The 17970-nt window shown below is 37.9% G+C and overlaps 1 pseudogene; it reads left to right on the top strand.

Moving 5' to 3' along the window:
• The first annotated feature begins 124 nt into the window (after window positions 1-124).
• LOC131757344 (ER membrane protein complex subunit 2 pseudogene) lies at window positions 125-14437 on the top strand (annotated as a pseudogene).
• Window positions 14438-17970: the final 3533 nt, after the last annotated feature.

The following is a 17970-nucleotide window of genomic DNA, read 5'->3' as shown; positions in this document are numbered from 1 at the left end:
AGATTCAACTGAGTTAAATTTCCTCAAGGGAGAGAAGGGAATGACACTGTGGGAGTGACTAGAGGGTGAGAAGAATAGAGGGAGTTGAAGAGAGAAGTGGAGATGTAAAGTAGAAGGACAGGTAATGAAGACATGTGATAGTAGAAATGGACCAAAACAGTTAACCTTAAAGCTCAACAGCAGGTCAAAAGACTGCCTGCAGACCAGAGGTAGAGAGTGGTAGGTGTAACATGGACTCAGGCACTAACAGAATGGTCTCCTAAACATCATGTACCCTGGTCACTGAAACAATAAAATGGCACCAGAATTCTGTCAAGACCCACACTTGCACTGACATATGCTTTCCAAAGTGCTTCCTTCTGGCCCAGTTGATGGGTCCTTTGTTGTATCCCTTCCAAACTCCTCCCCTGCATCGACAATTACCCATGACACAGGTGGTTGGGAGACATTGTGAGACTCTCCGCTGCCCTATTTGGTCACTATTCATCCAGCAGCACATATGCAGATCTGGAGTACCACCTCCCTTTCCCTAACCCGTTCCCTGGCTCCAGGACACTTACAGATGAACTTCTCTGTGCTCTTTTACCAGTAAGAATTCTTCAGGCACTCAGTCATATGCTGAAAGAGACTCCTGTCTTCAGAGTATTCTCTTCATTGACTTTCTAGGGAGGAGGGCAAGGTTCTTTGTCAGAAGGCCATATGCTATATGATATTTTAAAACCAAAAGTAGTTTTTCACCAAATTCTCAACTACTCCAGAACTAATTTCCCTTCACTACAACTTCCAAAGCCCTCCTGCTAGTGATAGCTTATGATGAGAACATCAGGTGAGAAGTCTAAACACGTGAAAGAGCCACAAAGATTACTGCAGACCTGTATACCTGGATCTTATTGGTAAAAGTCTTAACTCCAGGCCAACTGATCCTCAAAACCAAGACTACAGACCTAACTTAGTTCTTGTTTTCAGGGATCTTTGTCATCGATTACAATAGTCTGGGTCACAGTTACAAGTTATATTTTGGGATTGGGTGGTGGAATGGGTGTTACATTCAACAGGATCTCAGAAAATATTTCTGAGGGTCAGGGGACAGACTGGAGATATTTTGAATGTTCGGGGTCTTTTGTTGTATCCACAAATGGAAACATTTGTGGCAACCTGAAGATGGTGTTTCTTTTTCTCCCCCAATTAGCAGAGCTGGTTCCTGTAGGTTGTCTGGGAGAGTGACCTAGAGTTAGGATATCTGAGGAGAGTAAAGGAATTTGACAACCCAGGGATCTACCTGATCAAGAGCCAGTCTGAGCACAGAATGGATTCTGAGAGTGGCATCTTATTTTTAGATGTAACAAAGAACTGTGGCTGCAGCCAGGACTAAATGATCTAACGTTCATGAGGGAAAGCAGAACTGTCCAAGGCAGACTGAGATCACTAGCCATCTTATTCCCTGTAGCTGTTTGCTGATTCTGGGCATGGGCTGAGGACTGAGCTTTGCCCAGGCAGAGGGTATCTGATGGGAGTAAAGTGAAACCAACAAAGCTCTTAGTGGTATGTGGTGATAGAGGGATGAGTTGAAAACTTGAAGGGCATCAGATGCACAGCTAGTTTTCCCTAAAAGACACTTACTGAAGTCTGTACTGCATGGAAGGCTTAAGAGCTAGCATGAGAGCTTATAAAAAGCAGAGTGAAATCTCCCAAAGTCTCCTGGTTCTGAGGTAATAAAGACTAACTAGAGAAAAGGGGCTTGATTGAAGCACATGGTCCCAAGACATTTGTCAAGTATTGGACTAATGTGGGATGGGACACAAAAGAACTATACTAAAAATTCTTGAAAGGTCAAATGGTTCCCAAATAATTGCATGCCAAGACAAAACTCAAGAATACCTATAGGAGTACAAAAATATCCAGCACTCAACAATGTAAACAGTCACAATATTTGACATCCAATCAAAAATTACCAGGAGACTTCTATTTCTGGTCAAAATAGAATAACAGGGACTAGATTTATCCTCATGTCTAAAACAACCAAAGATCCCGACAAAATATATTAAATAATGGTTTTTAGACATTCAAAAACAAGCAATGAAGGACAGTAATCCCTGAAATACAGGAAACAAATGAAGTGAGCCCTTTAATTGCCCAGGCTGAATACCTTGAGAATTTCCAGCCTGGTAAGTCTGCAAAGACCAACAATGCAGAATGCACAGGGTAGAGTACCAAGGAGGAGAAAGCTGCAGAGAGATAGAGCTTAATAGACCAAATGCTATCTCTTCCAGAAACACCCTCACAGACACACAGAAATAATGTTTTGCCACTTATCTGAGCATCCTATTTGGGCAAGTCAAGTTGACACATAAAATAAACCATCACAACATAATTACATGGTTAAATCTCAAAAACATTAGGCTGAGCAAAAGAAGCCAACAGAAAAGAGCATATATCATATGATCCAGAAATCAGATCAGTGATTATCTAGGGATGGAGGTATCAATGGTAGGGATAGGAAAGAGGGAGAGATTACGAAAGAGCAGGAGGAAACTGGGGGATGATGGTTATGTTCATTATCATGAGTGTGGTGATGCCTCACAGATCAAGTGTGCACTTTAAATATGTGTAGTTAATTATATATTAATTATACCTCAAATCAAAAAATGTTAAGAATTTTTAAATGATGGTGAAATAACTATGTTTTTAGACAAACAAAAAATGAGGAGACTCACCAGCAAAGGATATTACAAACATACTAAAACTACTTTTTATGAAAGAATGAAAATAATCCTAGTTGGAATTCTAGCAGTATTGTGAAAGTAATCATTTGTATAAAAATATACTAAATGAAAAATGTTGCATGTTGATATTTCTAAAGTAAACTCTTAAAGAATGGTAAAGTAAGTTAATAGGAGAAAATGTAATAACAAAATATTTGTCTAATCAAAAAGAAAGCAAAGAAGGAGGGGAAAGTGGAACATAAAACATATGGTAAATATAGAAACCAAGTAATAAAGTGGTAGACATATACCCAGCTATAACAGTAATTATATTAAATTTCAGTGAACTAAAAGATTAAGATTGCCAGACTAGGTAAGAGAAAACACTGTCCTTGAGAACATAAAGAATTTTGTTTAATTTTAAACCTACTTTGTAAGAAAGTAACTTCACATATGTGCTCAGGAAGAGACAGAGGGGGTAGTATAGAGTACATAATTTTCCTGGAAACATTCTCAACCTCTGTAGTAGAAATTGTTTTGTTTTGTTTTCTTGTTTAGAGATCTTTAAAATTGTTATAATAGCCATCCTAATGAGTGTGAAGTGAAACCTCATTGTGGTTTTAATTTGCATTGCCCGAATGATCAGTCATGTTGACAACTTTTCAGTGCTTATTGGCCATTTGTGTATCTTCTTTGAAGAAATGTCCATTCAAGTCCTTTGCCAATTTTTAAATTGGGTTGTATGTTTTTTGTTGTTGAGTTTTAAGAGTTCTCTGTATTTCCTGGATATTAATCCCATATCAGGTATATGATTTGCAAATATTTTCTCCTTTTCTGTGGGTTGCCTTTTTACTCTGATGATAGAAGTCCTTTGATGCACAAAAATTTTTCATTTTGATAAAGTCCAATTTATCTATTTTTTTGTTTTGTTGCCTGTGCCTTTGATGTTATAGCCAAGAAATCATTGCCAAATCCAATGTCATGAAGCTTTCCCCCTGTTTTGTTCTAAGAATTTTACGGTTTTAGCTCTTACATTTAGGTCTTTGATCAATTTTGAATTAATTTTTGGATATGGTGTTAAATAAGAGTTCAGCTTTATTCTAGTGCTGGTAGATATCCATTTCCCCCAGAACTCTTTGTTGAAAAGACTGTCCTTTCATCCATTGAAAGGTCTTGGCACCCTTGTCAAAAATCATTTGACCATATATGTAAGAGTTTATTTCTGGTCTCTATTCTATTCCATTGGTCTATATGTCTGTCTTTATGCCAATACCACACTTTTTGATTACTGTCACTTTGTAGTAGGTTTTGAAATCAGGAAATGTGAGTTTTCCAACTTTGTTCTTCATTTTCAAAATTGTTTTGGATATTCAGGATCTCTTGAAATTCCATATGAATTTTAAGGTGGATTTTTCTATTTTTGTGAAAAAAGTTGGGATTTTGATAGGGAATGCATTGGATCTGCAGATCATTTGGGGCAGTATGGACATCTTTGCAATATTAAGTCTTCCAATCCATGAACGTTGGCCAACTTTCCATTTATTTTTGTCTTTTAAAATTTCTCTCAGCAATGTTTTGTAATTTCATTGTACAAGTCTTTCATCTCCTTGGTTAATTTCCAAGTATTTAATTCTTTTTGAGGCAAATGGAATTGTTTTATTAATTTCTTTTTTTAGTAGTTCATTGTTAGGGTATAGAAACACAACTGATTTTTGTGTGTTGACTTTGTATCCCGCTATTTTGCTGAATTCATTTATTTTTTCTAACTTTTTTTTGGTGTGGAATCTTTAGCATTTCTTACATATGAGATCATGTCATCTGTGAACAGAGATAATTTACTTCTCCTTTTAAAATTTAGATGGCTTTTAGCTCCCTGCATTTTTATCCCAAGAATCCTCTGAGGGATTCTCTGCACTCTCCAAAGATGCAGCAAAGACCCTTCCTTAGAAATACCCTGCCTTATACCATCCATTCTTGAGGACATTCTCCTGTGGTGAACTATGATGAGAATAGGATCGTCCTTGAAAATTCTCACTGTTTCACCTTCCCATTAGCAAGACATGTTCTTGTCTTGTACTACATGCCCCTCCTCTATGCTGCTATAATATCCAAAGGTTAGGACAGTTGCCACATTCTGATAAAAGTATCTGTTTTTTAGCACTTATTTCCTACAAATTTGAGGTTCTCAAGGAGAACTTGAGTGACTCTGTGACTCCAGTGCCTAGCATGGAGTCAGGAAATTAATTACTCAATAAATATTCATGAAACAATATATATAAAAACCTTTGTAAACTGAAAGTACAGAAGAAAATGATTATTACTATATTTCTTTACATGCAATGATCCTTTTTCCTTAGCCCCTTCTGATCCTATGAAGAAGATCCATTAAGGTAAAAGTCATTATACATCTTCAAGCATCTTTCATTTCTGCTAATCCAAAAGTTATTTGGTAGGCATCTACTGTAAAGACAGCCCCAAGGTTGAATTCTGAGGTATGCAGCAGAGCCTCAAGATTACATTCTCCTCCCCCTGGAGGTGATGATCCCCAGCAGTATAGATGAGCCCTGGGTCCATTATGTGGACCTCCTTGGCTAGGTGCACAATTCACTGTAGGGTAAGCTACTCTCTCAGACCACACTGCTCAGCTCGGGCTGCTCCTTAAGGAGTTGGATATTGTTGTAGGCATTTCTTATTTTCCCCTCAAGCTTTCCTAACCTAGCCTGAATACTGTCCTTATTCTCATCCCCTTTGGCTACCAAGAGACTACCATCAGCTCATCCTTCAACATGCTTTTATAATTCTCTAAACATGTAGACACTCTTCCAGCTAGTTCCTCAGTTATATGTTCTCAGGGCATAGGCTAAGCATAATGTTTATTCAGCAAATACATACACCAAGGACTATGGCCTGGTCTTGGTTGCAGTTCCTAATGACTGTTTAATACACACTGTGTTCATCACAGCTCAAAGAGAACACTGGAGCAGGAAGAAACTATCAAGAACACAAGATAAGACCAAGGCCTGAATGACTCAGCTGGCAAAAATACAATGAGCCACTTTTAGATGCAGTTTATTACTTACATAGACAGTGAAAAAAGAGTAGTCAAACATACCAGCTCCCTGGGCCGTTGTCTTACATACCAAAAATTACAACACCAAAACAAAAGGGGCTGATGACTGCAATGTGAGTTGTAGGACACCCACTGCTGAGGAGCCAATTCTAGACTGGAACGAATTGGTTTTGTAGTCTCAGTTGTACCTTGAGAAAAGCAGGCAGAAAGCATCATATCTTATCGCAGTCTGGTAGGTGTTGATAACCTATCTCATGAGAGACTAGCAGGGGAAACATGGAGACTAGTGGGATCTTCAAGGCAACTTCTCACAAGCCTCCCATCCTCTTGCATTCCAGAGGATAAAAACGCATTCTGCCAAAACTCAGATTAGCTGCAATTTAAGCCTGTGTGAACTATGTGAATACAAAGAAGGTTTCCAGGGCACCATGGCGGGACTGTTCCTCTATAGGAAACTTGCAAAACTGGAAAAATGAAGGACAATAACCTAATTTTATAGATGAAGAAACTGAGACTTACAAAGATTAAGAAACTTGCTAGAGCTCCCACAGCTTGTTGGTGGCAGAGGTACCGTTATAAATCTGGGAACCTCAAGACTTCCAGGTTAGTGCTCTTTGCACTGTGCCATACAGCTTCATATTAGAATGTCAGAGTGGAATAAACAGTGATTTTCTCACTTTTAAGATGAAAAAATCAGAAGATTCCTGCCCAGGAAAAATATATTCTCATGGATTCCATGGGTCTATTTTTTATGCTCAGTCAGCTTTCAATCCCTAGCTGATGAAACTAGATGAAGGAACACGTAAATAAAATTAACACTCATCACAATTACAATATATTTAGTAATTATCTATATAATGTTTGGCTGTTAGAAGACAATCTTTGTGTGTGTAGGACCTGTCTTGTTCTCCCCGTGTCCTTACTATACAAGTCCCTGCCACATAGAATAGTCAATAAATATTTGTTGAATGAATGAATAAAAGTCGTTATAAACTTTTATTAACAGCTAATTTTTACCAATATTCCTTAGTTCCAAGTGTATTCCTCACAAAATCCTTTACTGGGGCTGGAATGAAGAAATAAAACCATGGATTTGGAAAAGATATTATTGGATTTGAATACCAGATCTACCACTAACTAAATATGCAACAGTAGACAATTTCTTTAATCTCTTTGAGCCTCATTATCCCATTTTACAAAATAGAGAATATAACATTATGTATAGATCTTTTGGATGATTTTAAATGTGTGTGTTTGTGTATGTATGTGTGTGTGTGTGTGTGTGTGTGTGTGTGTGTGTGTGGCTAGACAGACAAACAGACAAACTACTAAGTTCAGTGTCTGAGAAGTCACTCAATTAATATGAATTCCTTATTCTCCAATCCTTGGTGCACTGGCCACAGACCTAGGGATCATTTACACCAAAATAACATGAGGAACTTGTTAATAATCTCTGGGCATAGGGATAGGGCACAGGACCCTTCTTTCTTCCACAAATTTTCTAGGTAATTCTTATTACCTAGTGATTACCTAGTGATTAGCTCAGCCCCTAAATTAAGTTTCTCAGGATTCTACAGTCTCAGAACAGGGAGCTTAGTGACTGGTGTGACATCAAGGAAAAATGCTTTGAAACATGGGAATGGGGAACAGAATAACTAGGACAGAGTTTCTCAATAAGAAGGAAGAAATGACAGGTGTTGAAACAATATCAGGGTGAAGGAGGGAGAGAAAGAGGCACATGTATTGTTTGAGAAAAGATATTCGAAAAAAGCCCACTATTTTCAAGACATAGACTATAAAAAGCAAAGCTCAATGATAACTCCTTGACAGGTAAGGCTGTGCATTAGGGAGATTCTATATTTTGTATTATCAGAGATCCTCAAGACTGTGGGAAAAATTAAACAAATTGGTGTTTTAGGTCAGTAACTCTGGGAAATAAAGAAAATAATCCATCATAATATCTTCCTATGGTTCAATTGTAGTTTGAATGTGGGAACAAAGCTGCATTTTACTTGTCCAAAATATCACACACCTAAGTTTGTTTAGAACTTAAGCCAGGCAAGCTATTTTGTGATGATTCAGGATAAAAGGACTGGCATTAGGAATGATGACACGTGGGCTTCCCTGGTGGCACAGTGGTTGAGAATCTGCCTGCTAATGCAGGGGACAGGGGTTCGAGCCCTGGTCTGGGAGGATCCCACATGCCACAGAGCAACTAGGCCCATGAGCCACAACTACTGAGCCTGCACATCTGGAACCTGTGCTCCACAACAAGAGAGGCTGCGATAGTGAAAGGCCTGCACACTGTGATGAAGGGTGGCCCCCGCTTGCCACAACTAGAGAAAGCACTCGCACAGAAACGAAGACCCAACACAGCAAAAATAAATACATTAACTAATAAACTCCTACCCCAATATCTAAAAAAAAAAAATGAGTTTTCCCCATCCTTCTTATTATAAAAAAAAAAAAAAAGAAAGATGACATGGGAGATTGGTTCAATAGGGTGGAGTAGAAGGATGTGCGCTCACTCCCTCCTGCGAGAGCACCGGAAGCACAACTAACTCCTGAACAAGCATTGACAGGAAGACACTGGAACTCACCAAAAAAGATACCCACATCCAAAGACAAAGGAGAAGCCACAGTGAGACAGTACAAGGGGCAAAATCACAATAAAATCACATTCCATAACTGCTGGGTGGGTGACTCACAAACTAGAGAACACTTACATCACTGAAGTCCACCCACTGGAGGAAGGTGCTGAGCCCCACCTCAGGCTTTCTAACCTGGTGGTCCGTCAACAAGAGGAGGAATTCCTAGAGAATTAGACTTTGAAGGCTAGTGGGATTTGATTGCAGGACTTCGACAGGACTGGGGGAAACAGAGACTCCACTCTTGGAGGGCACACACAAAGTAGTGGGCACATCGGGACCCAGGGGAAGGAGCAGTGACCCCAGGGGAGACTGAACCAGACCTACCTGCTAGTGTTAGAGGGTCTCCTGCAGAGGCAGGGGTTGGTTGTGTCTCACCATGAGGACAAGGACACTGGCATCAGAAGTTCTGGGAAGTACTCCTTGACGTGAACCCTCCCACCATTAGCCCCACCAAAGAGCCGGGTAGGCTCCAGTATTGGGTCGTCTCAGGCCAAACAACCAAGAGGGAGGGAACCCAGCCCCACCCATCAGCAGACAAGCAGATTAAAGTTTTACTGAGCTCTGCCCACCAGAGCAATACCCAGCTGTATCCAGCACCAGTCCCTCCCATCAGGAAACTTGCACAAGCCTCTTAGATAGCCTCATCCACCAGAGGGCAGACAGCAGAAGCAAGAAGAACTACAGTCCTGCAGCCTGTGGAACAAAAACCACATTCACAGAAAGATAAACAAGATGAAAAGGCAAAGGGCTATGTACCAGATGAAGGAAAAAGATAAAAACCCAGAAAAACAACTAAATGAAGTGGAGATAGGCAACTTTCCAGAAAAAGAATTCAGAATAATGATAGTGAAGATGATCCAGGACCTCAGAAAAAGAATGGAGGCAAAGATCAAGAATATGCAAGAAATGTTTAACAAAGACCTAGAAGAATTAAAGAACAAACAAACAGAGATGAACAATACAATAACTGAAATGAAAAATACACTAAAAGGAATCAATAGCAGAATAACTGAGGCAGAAGAATGGGTAAGTGACCAGGAAGACAGAATGGTGGCATTCACTGCCATGGAACAGAATAAAGAAAGAAGAATGAAAAGAAATGAAGACAGCCTAAGAGACCTCTGGGACAACATTAAACACAACAACATTCACATTATAGGGGTCCCAGAAGGAGAAGAGAGAGAGAAAGGACCCAAGAAAATATTTGAAGAGATTACAGTTGAAAACTTCCCTAACATGGGAAGGGAAATAGCCACCCAAGTTCAGGAAGGACAGAGAGTCCCCGGCAGGATAAACCCAAGGAGAAACATGCCAAGACACACAGTAATCAAATTGACAAAAATTAAAGACAAAGAAAAATTATTGAAAGCAACAAGGGAAAAATGACAAATAACATACAAGGGAACTCCCATAAGGTTAACAGCTGATTTCTCAGCAGAAACTCTACAAGCCAGAAGGGAGTGGCATGATATATTTAAAGTGATGAAAGGGAAGAAGCTACAACCAAGATTACTCTACCCAGCAAGTATCACATTCAGATTTGATGGAGAAATCAAAAGCTTTACAGACAAGCAAAAGCTAAAAGAATTCAGCACCACCAAACCAGCTCTACAACAAATGCTAACGGAACTTCTCTAAGTGGGAAACACAAGAGAAGAAAAGGACCTAAAAAATAAATCCATAACAATCAAGAAAATGGTAGTAGGAACACACATATCCATAATTACCTTAAACGTGAACGGATTAAATGCTCCAACCAAAGACACAGGCTCGATGAATGGATACAAAAACAAGACCCATATATATGCTGTCTACATGAGACCCACTTCAGACCTAGGGACACATACACACTGAAAGTGAGAGGATGAAAAATGATATTCCATGCAAATGGAAATCAAAAGAAAGCTGGAGTAGCAATACTCATATCAGATAAAATAGACTTTAAAATAAAGAATGTTACAAGAGACAAGGAAGGACACTACAGAATGATCAAGGGATCAATACAAGAAGAAGATATAACAATTGTAAATATATATGCACCCAACATAGGAGCACCTCAATACATATGGCAACTGCTAACAGCTATAAAAGAGGAAATAGACAGTAACACAATAATACTGGAGGACTTTAACACCTCACTTACACCAATGGACAGATCATCCAAACAGAAAATTAATAAGGAAACACAAGTTTTAAATGACACAGCAGACCAGCTAGATTTAATTGATATTTATAGGATATTCCATCCAAAAACAGCAGATTGCACTTTCTTCTCAAGTGCACACAGAACATTCCCCAGGATAGATCACATCTTGGGTCACAGATCAAACCTCAATAAATTTAAGAAAACTGAAATCATATCAAGCATCTTTTCTGACCACAGCTCTATGAGATTAGAAATCAATTACAGGGGAAAAAATGTAAAAAACATAAACACATGGAGGCTAAACAATACCTTACTAAATAACAAAGAGATCATTGAAAAAATCAAAGAGGAAATCAAAAAATACCAAGAGACAAATTACAACGAAAACATGACAATCCAAAACCTATGGGATGCAGAAAAAGCAGTTCTAAGAGGGAAGCTTATAGCAATACAAGCCTACCTCAAGAAACAAGAAAAATCTCAAATAAACAACCTAAACTTACACCTAAAGGAACTGGAGAAAGAAGAGCAAACTGACAAAATTCAATACCCATTTATGATAAAAACTCTCCAGAAAGGGGGCATAGAGGGAACCTACCTCAACATAATAAAGGCCATATAAGACAAACCCACAGCAAACATCATTCTCAATGGTGAAAAACTGAAAGCATTTCCTCTAAGATCAGGAAAAATATAAGGATGTCCACTCTCGCTACTATTATTCAACATAGTTTTGAAAGTCCTAGCCATGGCAATTAAAGAAGAAAAAGAAATAAGAGCAGTACAAATTGGAAAAGAAGTAAAACTGTCACTATTTGCAGATAACATGATACTATACATAGAGAATCCTAAAGATGCCATCAGAAAACTACTAGAGCTAATCAATGAATCTGGTAAAGTTGCAGGATACAAAATTAATGCACAGAAATCTCTTGCATTCCTATATGCTAATGATGAAAAATCTGAAAGAGAAATTAAGGAAACACTCCCATTTACCACTGCAACAAAAAGAATAAAATACCTAAGAATAAACCTACCTAGGGAGACAAAAGACCTGTATGCAGAAAACTATAAGACACTGAGGAAAGAAATTAAAGATGATACCAACAGATGGAGAGATATACCATGTTCTTGGATTGGAAGAATCAATATTGTGAAAATGACTATACTACCCAAAGCAATATACAGATACAGTGCAATCCGTATCAAATTACCAATGGCATTTTTTAAAGAACTAGAACAAAAAAAAATCTTAAAATTTGTATGGAGACACAAAAGACCCCAAATAGCCAAAGCAGTCTTGAGGGAAAAAAATGGAGCTGGAGGAATCAGACTCCCTGATTTCAGACTATACTACAAAGCTACAGTAATCTAATCAATATGGTACTGGCACAAAAACAGAAATAGAGATCAATGGAACAAGATAGAAAGCTCAGATAGAAACCCATGCACCTATGGTCAACTAATCTATGACAAAGGAGGCAAGGATATACAATGGAGAAAGGACAGTCTCTTCAATAAGTGGTGCTGGGAAAATTGGACAGCTACATATAAAAGAATGAAATTAGAACACTCCCTAACACCATACTCAAAAATAAACTCAAAATGGATTAGAGACCTAAATGTAAGACTAGACACTATAAAACTCTTAGAAGAAAACATAGGAAGAACAACACTCTTTGACACAAATCACAGCAAGGATTTTTTTGATCCACCTCCTAGAGTAATGGAAATAAAAACAAAAATAAACAAATGGGACCTAATGAAACCTAAAAGCTTTTGCACAGCAAAGGAAACTGTAAACAAGATGAAAAGACAACCCTCAGAATGGGAGAAAATATTTGCAAATGAATCAACGGACAAAGGATTAATATCCAAAATATATAAATAGCTCATGCAGCTCAATATTCAAAAAACAAAGAACCCAATCCAAAAATGGGCAGAAGACCTAAATAGAGATTTCTCCAAAGAAGACATACAGATGGTCAAGAAGCACATGAAAAGCTGTTCAACATCACTAATTATTAGAGAAATGCAAATCAAAACTACAATGAGGTATCACCTCTCACCAGTTAGAATGGGCAGCATCAGAATATCTACAAACAACAAATGTTGGAGAGGGTGTGGAGAAAAGGGAACCCTCTTGCACTGTTGGTGGGAATGTAAATTGATACAGCCACTATGGATAACAGCATGGAGGTTCCTTAAAAAAAATAAAAATAGAATTACCATATGACCCAGCAATCCCATTACTGGGCATATACCCAGAGAAAACCATAACTGAAAAAGACACATGGGGCTTCCCTGGTGGCACAGTGGTTGAGAGTCCGCCTGCCGATGCAGGGGACGTGGGTTTGTGCCCCGGTCCAGGAAGATTCCCACATGCCGCGGAGCAGCTAGGCCCATGAGCCATGGCCGCTGAGCCTGTGCGTCTGGAGCCTGTGCTCTTCAACGGGAGAGGCCACAACAGTGAGAGGCCCGTGTACTGCAAAAAAAAAAAAAAAAGAAAGACACATGAACCCCAATGTTCATTGCAGCACTATTTACAATAGCCAGGTCATGGAAGCAACCTAAATGCCCATCGACAGACAAATAGATAAAGATGTGGTACATATATACAATGGAATATTACTCTGCCATAAAAAGGAAGGAAATTGGGTCATTTGTAGAGACGTGGATGGATCTAGAGACTGTCATACAGAGTGAAGTAAGTCAGAAAGAAAAAAAATATCGTATATTAACACATATATGTGGAAGCTAGAAAAATGGTACAGATGAACCGGTTTGCAGGGCAGAAATAGAAACACAGATGTAGAGAACAAACCTATGGACACCAACGCGGGAAAGTGGCAGGGGGGGTGGCGGTGGTGGTGGTGGTGTGATGAATTGGGAGATTGCGATTGACATGTATACACTAATATGTATAAAATGGATAACTAATAAGAACCTGTTGTATAAAAAAATAAAATTCAAAAAAAAAGAATGATGACATGAGAAACAAAATGATCACAAGGTTATAATTTTTAAAATTCTCCAGGGAAGGTGCACAGCTGCCTCTAGATCCTGGAAAGATGACAAAGGTCTTATCTTTTAGAAGATTTGAGCTTCAGGAAGAAGATGTGAAATAAAATGAGATAAAGGAAAGAACAAAGTTCCTGAAATAGTGGTCCAATGGTAGAAGTTTAAGAGTTAATTAGTGAATATGCTTCTATGGTTGGAGATGGTAGTTGGATAATATGTAAATAGGTAATGATTGCAGCCCTAGGCTATGGTCAGTATGCCTTGGCATTGTTTTGCCTTCAGGAGTTGAAGTTTCCTGGCAGTCACAGAGTCAAGTGAAATCTGATGCCATGGAAAGATATGATGTTATATAGCTATGTGACCCAATTTTACAAGAAGATCCAGCTGATACTTTTATAAGAAAACATAAAATTGAAATTCAAAAAGCCCCTGGGGAAATGTGGAAGCTGTTCAGAATTAACATGAATGAATATTTAGAAGAATCTGGGTTGGGGACCAAGAAGCATAGCATAAACTTGTAGAACTATACATCAATGAACACAATTATGCAAAGAAGCCTTTAGTTTAGAGGAGCTTATGGTGACAAATCCACACAACACACCCTGTCAGATCTAGGGATGCTGTCAGCAGGAAGCTGAAGTTAAATATAACCAAGGTAGACTTGAAAATCTTGACTTTTCAGCAAAATATGTTGACAGGCATTGAAACTGTTCAACAGAAATACAAGAGCTTTATTTGGGCTTAAGTGTATGCAAGTCATATTGCTTCTGATCCAAAAGCAAAAACAAGCATGGAAAAGAAGAACATGAAATATGTTCATTGGGAAGACAGTCAAATAACAGGTTGAAAATAAGAAGGAAACCAAATATTCTCTTACACCAGCTGAAGACATGTCAGAAATATTGTGAATTACTGTCTAAGGTTAAGTCAAGCTCTGGCATGTTAGATTTCACAACGGCTCAGTTGAATTTATTGGCCTGTAACTTAGTAAATGCATAAAGTTATTTATAGTAAATCTGTGCAAATAAGGCAGTTGTATGTGGGTGGAGAGGGGGGAGGGGGAGGGAGAGGAAGAGGGAGAGAGAGAGATTGAACACCATTTTACCTGCATACCTCCAATCATGAATGCTCTCAAACTCCCTATGTTAGCAAGGAAGATATAACTTAATGGCTTAATTGGTACAAGTCTCAGGGTAATCACTGATTAAATTCTAATTAATTTGTTTTGTGTATATTTCTATAGACAACTGCACTCTTAGCCATACTGAGATTGTTGGTTATAATATAGAATTATCCAGAGCCATTCAGTCTTTTCATACACAGTGATTTTTGCTTTTCCCTTATGCAATGTCCCTCCTACAAACTACAGATTAGAAATTGAGGATTCTGAAAGAAACATCAAAAGAGCATCAGTAAAAGACTGTATCTAGTCTTCTTAACTGTTAATTGTACAGGAAATAGACTCATGGGTACAGCTTCCAGTGTAAGCTAACATCATCACCTCAGACGGACATTTGTCAGACTGTGCAAGTGACTCCAACTTGTACAAGGATTCCTGCAAGGATTTCCAGGACTCTTTTACCCAGAAGCAGATGACTTTGTAAGGAAGTAGATTATTTACCCAAGATCAACAAAACATGAATTAATTACTGGGTCTAAATGTACCAAAAGAACTAATCAAATTGTGGTTAATATTCTCTCTTTAGTGTGCATATGAGAAAACCCCTTTTCTTTTTAATATACCTTGATTCCTCAATTTAACAGGGTCTATTTGTACAAACTGAAATGAAACATTGTTTAAATGGTATTTTATGATATCTGAGTCTTTGGAATACTGAAAAGACATCCTGGGGAGAAGTCTTACTATAGACTGTAAGCCAATTAAACATCAAGAAATTTTAAGAATAATGACTCTATAGAAAATAATATGGGAAATTCCCTGGTGGTCCAGTGGTTGCGACTCCATGCTTCCACTGCAGGGGGCACGGGTTCGATCCCTGGTCTGGGAACTAGGATCCCACATGCCACATGGCATGGCCAAGAAAAAAAAAACATATGTGTTGATTGGCTTACAAAACTATTCAGCATAATGTAACAATGGTTAAACATAATGGAAAATGCTTTTATTAAATTCCTTTATTTTTTCATAATCTTGTAGTTACTTACAAATATTCAGTAAGAATCATTATTCTTCCTACCAGAACATAATAATATATTATATTGTAATTACATCGTAATATATGACCATGCAACAGATCTTGTTAAATTTGGTGTGCAAACTCACTTTAAGGCATAAGAGCCATACTTCACTTATAGAAATGATACCTACAAAGTCCTTTCAGAAAAATGGTCTATTACCTGGTATACGGCTTATGGAATCCCAGGCTTACAGATACTAAAAGATGCCCCTTTCTATAGGCCACAACATTGACAAGTATGGGGATATTAGGGAAAGAGGACCCATACAGTTTTAGGTGCAGCAGATAAATCCTGGTAGAGGTAGTCTGGATAATTATTAGTTCTTGATCTCAGTAAAGCTGGTAAGAGAATAAAATACTTCTTGCATTCCCTCCAAAATAAATTACAACCCCAGAGGCTTTACAAGGCTTCCAGAAAGAAGTTAACTCATAGCCTTAGTATCTAATTATATTAACTATATGTTAACAAGGATGTTTATGGGCATTAATCAACATTTCTTTTTATAGCTATGCAAATAAAACTTGTCAAATAAAATAAAAATTCAAAATAATTGTATTGAATCAGAAAATTGCCAACACTTAGGTGAATGGAACCATGCCTTACAGGTAGAAATTTGACTACAGAGAGGAACGAGGGTAGTAAAACTGACATTTTGCCCTTTCACCATTATGAATAAACACGTACACCATCTGCAGTCAAGAAAATAAACACATCTAAAACCTGAGATAAACAAAAAACCTGTGGTCACCCAGTTTAGCTTTGGTCCCCCCCCCAAAAATGAAAACTTAATCATTTCTTGTAAACATGGACTCTAACAAACAACCTTATTTTTCCTTCCACACTTATTAACTGCTATTCTTCTATAAAATACAGCTTTCCCTCCTCCATCTTTTCTTTAAATATAGCACATGGGTTATACTATGTGTATACTACATATATATTATATGGATTCCTCTCTCATTCAGTATGTAATAATATAATCATTATTCTTTTTGATGCTCCTTTGGTCTCCAATTTAAACAGGGGAACTTTTTAGGCTGGCTTCTGTAATCTTTTGACATGTCTCTACTAGTCTTTGGACACAACAAAATGTTGCAGGCTCACTTATACTTTTCTCCCTCAACACAAAATCAGGCATTTGTACAATGGATCCCAGACAAATGGTATTTAGAACTGACCACTAGATGAGCTCATTGCTGTGAGGTATCACTGCTTCTAGACCTTATCAGTGGGTATCATTATGTAATAGGGAAGAACAAATTTGACTCTAGATTGGATCTGGTTCTTTTACTTTAAGCTTTGTATTCTATTGCTTTTGCTACAAGTTAATAACTAAAAGAATGTTACCTATGGCCTGAAATATACAAGACAGCCCATTCTCAAGGCTCTGACCTTTAAAAGGCATAATATCTTGTTGGAGGTTTATAGGAACACTGTGATCAGACCTACTCAGACAGCTGCAAGAACAAAGGATTCTGGCACCAAGAAAATTTCAATAACCAATCACTTTCCCTCCCCTTTCAGTATAAAAGAAGCCTGAATTCTAACTCCATAAGATGGTTCTTTGGGACATTAGTCCGCCATCTTCTCTGTCTGCTGGCTTTCTGAATCAAGTCACTTTTTCTTGTCCTAACAACTCATCTCTCAATTTATTGGCCTGTTGTGCAGCACATGGTAGGAGAGCTTGGACTCGGTAACAATTAGTTGATATGGCTATCTCCAATTCCAATCCAACACTATAAGGTTCTTCCTCAGCTCTTCCCATTTCATAATTTTGTCCTCCATCTCCCAAGTTGATAACCTTGATTCCTGACAATATCAACATTTTTACTTATTTGCTCTATCCTACTATACATACAAGACAGCTTCAGAATTATTATACCAATTCTATGACCAACCTTAAACCTATTAAGTAAAGTTCAAGATATCCTTAGGATATATCCCATTATGGGTGTACAGACAAGCACTGCTTTCAAAATATACTTGAATTAATTATATTCTATGTGGTTATATTATCATTTGATATATAATTAAATTCTTTGGTTCTGCTTTTATTTTTAAATTTTAAGATTAGCTTTTTCATCTTCTTTTGGAATATGTAAAACAGAGACATCATTTTAAAAATGAAAACTGTAAGATACACTTAGAAAAAATCCCCTCCCATCTCCATATCTTAGACTC

The sequence above is a fragment of the Kogia breviceps genome, chromosome 1 (assembly GCF_026419965.1).
Source record: "Kogia breviceps isolate mKogBre1 chromosome 1, mKogBre1 haplotype 1, whole genome shotgun sequence".
Classification (NCBI taxonomy): Eukaryota; Metazoa; Chordata; class Mammalia; order Artiodactyla; family Physeteridae; genus Kogia; species Kogia breviceps.
The sequence above is the reverse complement of the archived record's forward strand: the minus strand, read 5'-3'. Positions and strand labels throughout refer to the sequence as shown.